Raw genomic sequence first — 11,252 nt, forward strand, 5'->3', positions numbered from 1 at the left:
TAATAAGGGTATACAAGGCTCCTTCCTTTTTTTTTTCTCCGACCATTCTACTGACTAAGCGTGAAGGATATATGTGTTGTTTCTATATAAATTATTTCACAAACAATATTAGGACACCAATACCTTACACCTACTAGTATTATTATGATATCCTATTCATCTTCTCGGAAAGCTTACTTTAGAATTTTGGAGGGCGTTGGCAGGAATTTTTGCCCATTCATCCAGAAGAGTATTTGTGAGGTCAATGTTCGATTCATATGAACCATTGACCAAACTTATGCTTAGCAGGGTCTCCCACCAGGTCCAAAAACTACTTAGAAAATTCAGAGAAGCCAAGTCACCAAAACAGCAGGTTCTTAATAAAAAAACACTTGAACTTTATTCCATATTACGGTAGTTAAAACTGGAAAACAAAAAGTAATGTTTCAGCCACAATTGGCCTTTCTCAAGCCTAAGAACATACAGCTCAAGTATTTGTGAGGTCAGATACTAACTTTGGACTAGAGGGCTTGGCTCTAAATCTCAGTTCTAGTTGATCCTAAAGGTGTTTGATGGGTTTGAGATCAGATCTCTGTGAGGGCCATTCAAGTTCTTCCAAACTAACATCATCCAACCATACCTTAAGAGAATTTACTTTATGCTCTGGATTACAATTATGCGGGAGCAGAAAAGAGCCTTCCACAAACTGTCATCACAAAATTGAAAATTTACAATTGTTCAAAATATCTTGGTATGCTGAAGATGGGGATTGGATTTGGCCAGCTCTCACAGGTTTGCTCAAACCAGTTGTTTAAATGGCAAATGGTAGAACTCAGAGTGCCAATTTGGTTTCCTGCTTTCTGCGTTAAATTGAATTTGAATCATTCACTTGTATTCATATCTTACTGTAGATTGGGGTAGATATACAGAGACAGATACTGTGAAGGTACAAAATAAAGAGAGATATAATGAGGGGAACAATATGAGGGCATAGTATGGAGAGACGAGAGCACTCTGATGTCACAGTATGGAGAGGAGGCAACAGAGGAGGACAGTTTGAGGGCACAGTGTGACGAGGCAGTAGAGTACAGAGAATGGCCAGTGTGGGGGTAGTGTGATGGCACAGTATAAAGAGAAGGCACAATATGGTGGGGAGCGGCATGTAATTAGGGGTAAATTGTGGAAAGGGTTCAGAGTCGGGGACAATGTGAAGATGAGGACAGCATTGAAAGAAGTTAGTGAGAGACAAATAGTTTAATGAAAGTGATTGCATGAGGATAAACAGTGGAGAAGTGGAGGACAGCATAAAGTGGCGGCCATAGTTAATAAGGAAGGAACAATGTGTAGGAGAGACAGTATTTAAGCCATAGTTCATCAAACAAAGTTGGTGTGGCAGTTGTAATAATTAATAAGATGTGGTGTTATAGTTCATAAAGATGACGTGGCATCATAGTTCATAAGCCAGACAGTGTGGCAGTTATAGTTAATAAGTGGCTACAGTGTAGAGGTTAGGGTTCATAGTGATGGATTTTGTGGCAGATATAGTTGATATAGGTGGATGGTGTTAGTGTTTACAGTTCATAAGAGCTGATAGAGTGGCAGATACAGTGGGGGAAATAAGTATTTGATCCCTTGCTGATTTTGTAAGTTTGCCTACTGACAAAGACATGAACAGTCTATAATTTTAAGGGTAGGTTAATTTTAATATTGAGAGATAGAATATCAAAAATAAAATCCAGAAATCACATTGTATAAATTATATACATTTATTTGCATTTTGCAGTGAGAAATAAGTGTTTGGTCTGCTACCAACCATTAAGGGTTCTGGCTGCTACAGACCAGTTAGATGCTCCTAATCAACTCATTACCTGCATTAGACAGCTGTCTTACATAGTCACCTTTATAAAAGACTCCTGTCCACAGACTCAATTAATCAGTCAGACTCTAACCTCTACAACATGGGCAAGACCAAAGAGCTTTATAAGGATGTCAGGGACAAGATCATAGACCTACACAAAGTTGCAATGGGCTACAAAACCATGAGTAAGATGCTGGGTGAGAAGGAGACAACTGATGGTACAATAGTAAGAAAATGAAAGAAATTTTCTGTGACTGTGAATAGAAATCGATCTGGGGTACCATGCAAAATCTCACTTCGTGGGGTATCCTTGATCATGAGAAAGGTGAGAGATGATCCTTAAACTACACAGGGGGAACTTGATAATGATCTCAAAGCAGCTGGGACCACAGTCACCAAGAAAACCATTGGTAAAACATTACACCATAAAGGTTTAAAATCCTGCAGTGCCCGCAAGGTCCCCCTGCTCAAGAAGGCACATGTGCAGGCCTGTCTGAAATTTGCTAATTAACACCTGGATGATTCTGTGAGTGATTGGGAGAATGTGCTGTTGTCAGATGAGACAAAAATTGAGGTATTTGGCATTAACTCAACTCGCCGTGTTTGGAGGAAAAGAAATGCTGCCTATGACCCTAAGAACACTGTCCCCACTGTCAAGCATGGAGGTGGAAACATTATGTTTTGGGGGTGTATCTCTGCTAAGGGCACAGGACTACTTCACTGCATCAATGGGAGAATGGATAGAGTCTTGTACCGTAAAATCCTGAGTGACAACCTCCTTCCCTTCGCCAGGAAATTAAAAACGGGTCGTGGCTGGGTCTTCAGCAAGACAATGACTCAAAACTTACAGCCAAAGCAACAAAGGAGTGGCTCAAAAAGAAGCACATTAAGGTCACAGAGTGGCCTAGCCAGTCTACAGACCTTAATCCCATAGAAAACTTATGGAGGGAGTTGAAGCTCCAAATTGCCAAGCGATAGCCTCAAAATGTTAATGATTTAGAGATGTTCTGCAAAGAGGAGTGGGCCAAAATTCCTCTTGACTTGTGCGCAAATCTCATCAACTACAAAAAATGTCTGACTGCTGTGCTTGCCAACAAGGGTTTTGCCACCAACTATTATGTCTTGTTTGCCAGAGGGATCAAATACTTATTTCTCACTGCAAAATGCAAATAAATTTATATAATTTATACAAGTCTGTGACTTGCGGTGGATTCCGTGTCTGGAGGCCGTGCCTCTCTTTCTCCTGTTACCATCATCCTCAGGTGTTTTACTTTATAGGTGGTCATCGCCCCACCATACTAGCACTCTGCCTAAGTTATATTACTCCTATCCTTTGTGCCCTATAATGTGGCGGCGTCTTTGTACATTGATTGGGTACTGTTTCTTTCCCCATGAACACAGCCCTACTGGCTATCATTAGCACGTGACTGATGACAGTCCCTTTGGACTGAAACGTTTCAAGTGCTACAAATAAATCTATTCCACATTTGCTGAAGATGAGTGCTAGACTTCTTTTTTGATTAGTGTGGTAATTATAGTTCATAAGAGGGATGGTGTGGTGGTTACAGTCCATAAATGGGGATGGTGTGGTGATTGTAGTTCATGAGGTGGAAAGGTGAGGAGGCAATATTTTATAGAAATGTACAATAAGAGGAACAGTGTAGGGTAATGTTTTTTAAAGGATAAACAGTGAGGGGCAAACATTTTTTCAAGGGCACAGCATGGGCAGATATACCTTTTTCAGAGGGTATTAAAATACCACAGTTATTTTAAAGGTCATTGAGTCAGGATTTGCTACACATGACTGGAGAATACAAAAGTCTGTAGAGACAAACTGTCGATGTGAAAAGCCATTTTGATGTCTGAACCAGATGGAGTAAAAACGGAAGGAGAACAGCTCTGTTCAGAGAAGAAATCACTTGTAAGGTATCTGGATTTAAAGGCTTATATATGATACTATGTATAATCAATCAGTACTGTGGTTCCTGTATGGTTTGAAATGTGATGATGGCTGGTAACAACTGAATTGGCTTAAAAATGTAATTGTAAATTGTAGAGGTGCATTACAGTCGGGGCAATTAAATGGGAAGCCAAAAGGCTTAAACATTACAAATGTAAATATTAATAGTAGCTCTGTAAACGTATGTGGAAAATTATCAAACCACTGATTTTTGGATAAGAAGTGTACGCATTAGTTAGTCGTATGGTGCAATAGAAATGCTTACCCATAAATGTTTACATCTGTTGGTGAATGGTGACGGCCATTTCAGGGAGTGATGAAGGATTGCTCCGATAACTGGCTGTTCATGTAACTCTGATTCATACTAACGCTAGATGAAAGTTTGCACCAAAATGTGCTTCCAGGTTCATGTCATTCCAACAGGAGGACATATTTAAGGATAAGCATTTCTATTGCTTGCTATAGACTAACTATTGTATACACTTGTTATCCTACCATTGGTGCTTTGATCATTTTGGGCAATTTATGTAACTGTTTTAGAGTTGCTGTTTATAAATACAGGTATAAACCTGTTGGTAGATATTGCATTTATAATGTAATTGCTCAGACTGTAATCAACTTCTATGATTTTGTTTATCTATTTACATGACTAGGTGGTTTATTTTATAGACCTATTGCAATGGGACTGAGATAGAAACCTGAATTCAGAGAGTAAGTAGTATTTCTCAATACTTTTGTCCATAGAATGTACTTATAAGGAAGTATATAGTTGAAGACAGTGGTCCAAAAAGTTTAAAAAAGAGATTATTGTCTTGCACAAACAAAAAAAAGGATACAAAAAGCAAAGGCAAGTATGTAAATTATTCTTCTGAACTTAATTTGCAATGGGAGATGAATAATTTTGATTGCAACTGTATATATACAGTACATGCATATATCTTGGGTCCTATAGTCTTATTTCTGGTTTGGTTTACTTCTACATCAGAGCCATTCAAAGTACATGTTCCTAAAAGATGTTCCTGCTACTTGTCTGAAATACAAGGTCACCAAGGGTCCCAGACCATAAAACATACTTATAGCCTGAACCTCAAAGCTAATATTAATATAAAAGTTATAGGACAGTTAATACCATCTGTTTGATTATTCATAATCTTGAGAACCACATCAAGAAACAGAATAATCCATTCACACCTTAATCCAACTAATATATGTACAGAACATGAAAAAGACCCAACAGGCTGCAAATTTTGTAACCTTTTGAGGGCAGCTAGAAGATCGCATATAAAAGATCTGAAATGGACTAGAAGAATGGACAAGGTCAAACCATCACCAAATTCAGAAATATCCAGTATATATTTCCAACAATAACTGCTATTCAAACACTGTATCAGCTGAAGTGAATATTAAGTCCAGATTGATTGGAGTAAAGTTGTGATGGTACATTTACACTAATGATTATGCATTGTTAAGATGAAAAATATTTAAAAGTGACTTTTTAGATACATGGATGTCATAAGGTAAAACCCTAAACAGAGGATGAGATGACTATACTCAAAAAAAGTTAAAAAAAATCTATACATGATCGATTTACTATGTAATTACTTGAGCATATGTGCCATCAGGGTAAATTGTTGAAGGACAAGTATGAAGTCCTTACCTTCAGCAGGTCAGAGATGAAAGTGTCAGTACCAGTGGCGAGCAGTGTATGTTTGTGAAGTGCTAACTTATTCTGAGAGAGAGCCAATTATTCCAGCCCTTCCTGAGTGTTTGAAGCTGCAGAAGTTCCCGAAAAGTAACTTGGGCTGAGAGCTACGTAGTTGTGGACCAACAGGTTCTATATAATTGACACTCCCAGGAGAGCAGTGACAGGATGTGTTGCGTGTATGCATTTAAGAGCACAGTACCAAGGAAAGTGTCACTAGTGAAACCAGCACCCACAGCCTGGACGATTACTGTAATCTGTAATACCTGCCTAGTGGGGGTTTCTTGATTATCCACAAAGTACGAGATCCAAGTACAAGGAGGGGGGTAAGAACATAAATTGGCTAACTGATTTTTAAGTCTTAATAAAATCAATGATTGTTTGAAAGCTCCATGAGAATTACATCCTAGAAAAATATGGAGATCTGAAAAACTGCTTTATTATCTGTACTCTTTTAAATATCTTCAATTAATTATAAACACTTGTTTTTGTAATCAGATTCCTCAAAAATTACAGGTGATTCCCTTAAGTATATAAAGACCTCTAAAAATTAGGGCCCTTTTATACACTCCTAAAAATTACAGACCCATGATTATACACATCTGTTTATAGTAGCCAGACCCCCATAGTAATAATGTGACCAATTCATATATATGATCATATATAGATGATATAGGATCATGATGATGATGATTAGGGAAAAAAGCCAAGTGCAGCCACTTAGGGAATGAATGGATCAGTGGTCAAGACGTACATGCCGCACCATACTAATGGGGATAACAGTTCAAATTCTGCAGATCGGTGCAGGTCCCAGCAGTCGGACAGCCAACAATCAATAACTTATCACTTATCCTTCGGCCACATTCACAAGTTCATTATTTGGTCAGCATTTAACATCAGCATTTGTAAGCCAAAACCAGGAGTGGGGCAATCAGAGGAAAAGTATAATAGAAACACTTCTGCATTTATCACCCATTCCTTGTATTGGCTTAGAAATACTAATGTGTCAGCAATAGAGAAAGTGTTAAAAGATAACTTTTATTTAAATCATTTCAATAAAATAAAACTACACAGGAGGGAAAGTGAGGGTAACAAGTGCAAATACAATATCATAAAGGAGACTTCACTCCTCTTATTATAAAAGTTGAAGCTAATAGCAGCACACCACGTGGCCACTATTTTCGTGTTTCATGTTTGCATATTTCAGCGCTACAGTGTGCTGCCTTATTTGCTTGACTATATAAGAGTTGATGACTCTGGGTTCAGCACCTGTTCACACTTAGTCTATGTTTGGATGTGACGGTCAGTTTTTTCAAATGTATTGTTTAGCCTTCTGACCGAGCACTCCGCCTCCTAGTCACAGGTGTTTTAATTACAGCAGGTCCATTACCCCTCCACAGAGAGTGAGAATGCTAGTCTAAGAAGAGGTTTTCATAGGTACCCATTCAGATGGAGACGTTTATTCTCAGCGAGGAAAGGAAAGCGTAGGACCTGGTATAAGAGAGATGCCGTAAAGTGGCTACCAGGTACACATAAAATTGGCCATTTTTATGCGCTAAACGCTCTCATTTTTCATATTTCTAGTGCAGTAATGCAGTTCAATTTTCGGGTTTCATGTTTGCATGTTTCAGCGCTACAGTGTGCTGCCTTATTTGCTTGACTATATAAAGTTGGTGACTCTGGGTTCAGCACCTGTTCACACTTAGTCTATGTTTGGATGTGACGGTCAGTTTTTTCAAATGTATTGTTTAGCCTTCTGACCGAGCACTCCGCCTCCTAGTCACAGGTGTTTTAATTACAGCAGGTTCATTACCCCTCCACAGAGAGTGAGAATGCTAGTCTAAGAAGAGGTTTTCATAGGTACCCATTCAGATGGAGACGTTTATTCTCAGCGAGGAAAGGAAACCGTAGGACCTGGTATAAGAGAGATGCCGTAAAGTGGCTACCAGGTACACATAAAATTGGTCATTTTTATGCGCTAAACGCTCTCATTTTTCATATTTCTAGTGCAGTAATGCAGTTCAATTTTCGTGTTTCATGTTTGCATGTTTCAGCGCTACAGTGTGCTGCCTTATTTGCTTGACTATATAAGAGTTGGTGACTCTGGGTTCAGCACCTGTTCACACTTAGTCTATGTTTGGATGTGACTGTGTTTTTGCCATCATTAATCGGGTCCGATGCGCCCTGCTAGTGCATTTGTTTTTAGGCTTCAGCAGGTAATCATCTCTGCTTTTTTCTCTGTGATTTTCTTCAATTTTCTGGAGGATTTTTAAGTCCTCTTTTTGTGTCTGTGAGCTGTTACTCAATGTTTAGCATTAGGACCGGCAAAAATGTAAGGACCCTTGACGTGGGTTGCCGACTTACGTATTGAATCCCCAATGTAAACTAATACCTTACATACATTGATATGTGGGGTTTTTTTTGCGCTTTATCTTGCAGGGCGCAGTCGGACCAAGATGGCTCTGTAAACTGTAGGCCTCTATTCACACAGTATGCATTTTGTAGCACTGGGCGGCCCGCCTGTACGTGCGTTAGTAATAGGCTGTAAACCAGATGCTCGGCATTGCTTGTGTGAACAATGCCACATACAGACTATTATCGCTTATCTCTTTGTGCACTAATGCCAAACAGCCAATACTGGATTGAAAGTGGTTGTTTCATCGGTATTTTTTGCACCTGTGTTTTTGCCATCATTAATCGGGTCCGATGCGCCCTGCTAGTGCATTTGTTTGGAGCCTTTGTGGCTGCATTATACTCTGAGGGGGCTGCATTATACTGTGTGTGTGGGGGCTGCATTGTACTCTGAGTGGGCTGCATTGTATTCTGGTGGCTGCATTACACTCGGGGGCTGCATTATACTGTGTGTAACACGAGAATAAAGAATTAAGAATAAGAACTAAAAAGCATATAAGGGACATTGAAAAATCAGCTACAATTGAAGATATTAATGCTCTTAAAACCTTACCAAGGCACTTTAGACTGCACCATAATTGTGATCTGACTGGCCTGAAGGTTCAAGCTATTGACCAGGTATGTTTAGGTTTAGGGGAGGAAACCTTGGCAAAATCCTAGCACAAAAAGAGAGAAGATGGATTTATTTATTAGGCACCATGGCTCCGCAAGGTCTTAATGAAACTCTGGGTTTTAATGCATTTCTGTAATTATAGGGTCCCTATTCAAAATTCCGCATCTTATCCTGTTTTTAACCCGGCCTTTGTATTTGTATGTTGTATTATGTTGGTTTTAATTGTTTATTTTGTTTATTCATTTATTTAATTGTTCAGTGAGGACATATCATGGGAGGTGTTTTCTCTTTGCTATGTTGTGGATGGGATTCACCATGCTTGAATACTAATTATCGATTTCATGAACTTCTCACTACTTCGAATTCGGGAGTCCTGTCTTTTCAGCAACTTATAGGAAATCGCCGTTAAATCTGTGTCGCCTCCAATTTTCCTTTTTCTTCTTTTTTCCTTTTATTTAGATTCACTTGCAACGTGTGTTTTTTTTTTCTTGTAATCTATATAATTGTTTTAGGGAAAAATAATATATATTTTTTTCCCATATTTTTCTCATTTGATTGAATTTTATTTTAGCATTGTGCTAAATTAACATTCATTATGGAATGTATAATGTGTTAACTAGATATATATAAAATCATGTGTATATTTAGTCATTTTTTGTAGTAAATGTCACTAACTTAATGTTTCACGAATTTATGAATTAATAATACTTTTTTGTGATCATTTTATTTTATTTTATTATATTTATATATTGATATTTATATATAGAATTTATTATCAATTTATTAATCTTATTAATCTTGGCTATTTTGTTTATTTGAGTTGATTTAATAGGCATTTATCTGACATATTATATCTTTCACCTAGTTATATCGTTCTTACACAATTAGGCACACTTCCCCTTTAAATATATCAAATAACAGCACCATACACAAGGTTTTTAATAAGCATTTTAATATTATGCCTTATTTTGTTTTGATTTCATTAATTAGTTTCAGCAGCACATTGTATTAGTTGATTTCATATCATCAACCAACATCGTATACCTCCTACCGATATTTCCCCTCTGACTTCAATTTCTTTCATTGATGTATCTCAGCGCCCGGTTGACGCATGCGCAGATTAGGACAACCCTGTGACTTCCTGCTGCGCTCATTAGAGTGACGTATAGCATCTCACACTTGCGTTCCAGGCGCGGAGAACAGGAAGCCACTATTTACATTGAGGGAAATCCACGGATCAGCGCATGTGCAAAAATAGGCCGGTAACACTGACATTGAGATCAGCTGTGCATGGGGGATAAATAGATGGACGTAATACAGCATACACACATGCCCCTAATTAAGGAAGCCAATATGGCGAAACGGTGCTGTCAGGGTGACTGAGAGGTATGCAGGACAGGACTAATACTTATGTAAGTAAGAGGATACATGGGGTTATGGGTAATAATGTTCATTGAGGCACCTTTTGCACTAGACACTTTACTTAATAACCTGTTATGATAATAAATGATTTAGCACTATGCACTTTAAGTATTATTTAACCCCTTCATGACCGTGGGATTTTTCGTTTTTCCGTGTTCGTTTTTCACTCCCCTCCTTCCCAGAGCCATAACTTTTTTATTTTTCTGTCAATTTGGCCATGTGAGGGCTTATTTTTTGCGGGACGAGTTGTACTTTTGAACGACATCATTGGTTTTACCATGGCGTGTACTAGAAAACGGGAAAAAAATTCCAAGTGCGGTGAAATTGCAAAAAAAGTGCAATCCCACACTTGTTTTTTGCTTGTTTTTTTTTTGCTAGGTTCACTAAATGCTAAAACTGACCTGCCATTATGATTCTCCAGGTCATTAGGAGTTCATAGACACCTAACATGACTAGGTTATTTTACTTTAGGTTATTTACCTAAGTGGTGAAAAAAAATTCCAAACTTTGCTAAAAAAAAAAAAAAATTGCGCCATTTTCCGATATTCGTAGCGTCTCCACTTTTCATGATCTGGGGTCGGTTGAGGGCTTATTTTTTGCGTGCCGAGCTGGCGTTTTTAATGATTCCAATTCGGTGCAGATACGTTCTTTTGATCGCCCGTTATTGCATTTTAATGCAATGTCGCGGCGACCAAAAAAACGTAATTCTGGCGTTTCGATTTTTTTCTCGTTACGCCGTTTAGCGATCAGGTTAATGCTTTTTTTTATTGATAGATCGGGCGATTCTGAACATGGCGATACCAAATATGTGTAGATTTGAATTTTTTTTTATTTATTTATTTTGATTGGGGCGAAAGGGGGGTGATTTAAACTTTTATATTTTTTTTATTTTTTTCACATTTTTTTTAACTTTTTTTTTTAACTTTTGCCATGCTTCAATAGCCTCCATGGGAGGCTAGAAGCAGGCACAGCACGATCGCCTCTGCTACATAGCAGCGATCTGCTGTTCGCTGCTATGTAGCAGAAAATCAGGTGTGCTGTGAGCGCCGGCCACAGGGTGGCGCTCACAGCTACCGGCGATCAGTAACCATAGAGGTCTCAAGGACCTCTATGGTTACAATGGAGAAGCATCGCCGACCTCCGATCATGTGACGGGGGTCGGCGATGCCGTCATTTCCAGCCGCCCGGCCGGATGCGGTAGTTAAATGTCTGCGTTTGACAGCGGCATTTAACTAGTTAATAGCGGCGGGTGAATCGCGATTTCACCCGCCGCTATTGCAGGCACATGTCAGCTGTTCAAAACAGC

The 11,252-nt window shown here is 38.7% G+C and overlaps 1 protein-coding gene across 1 annotated transcript in view; it reads right to left on the reverse strand.

Annotated features, from left to right (window-relative positions):
* Positions 1 to 5,561, reverse strand: part of OTOP2 (otopetrin 2) — a 95,364-nt gene extending 89,803 nt beyond the window's left edge. Inside the window, exon 1 of the mRNA XM_077251490.1 lies at positions 5,455 to 5,561. The gene's annotated coding sequence lies outside the window, so the exon portion shown is untranslated. The remainder of the gene's footprint in view (positions 1 to 5,454) is intronic.
* Positions 5,562 to 11,252: the final 5,691 nt, after the last annotated feature.

Source organism: Ranitomeya variabilis, chromosome 4 (genome assembly GCF_051348905.1).
Source record: "Ranitomeya variabilis isolate aRanVar5 chromosome 4, aRanVar5.hap1, whole genome shotgun sequence".
NCBI classification, from domain to species: domain Eukaryota; kingdom Metazoa; phylum Chordata; class Amphibia; order Anura; family Dendrobatidae; genus Ranitomeya; species Ranitomeya variabilis.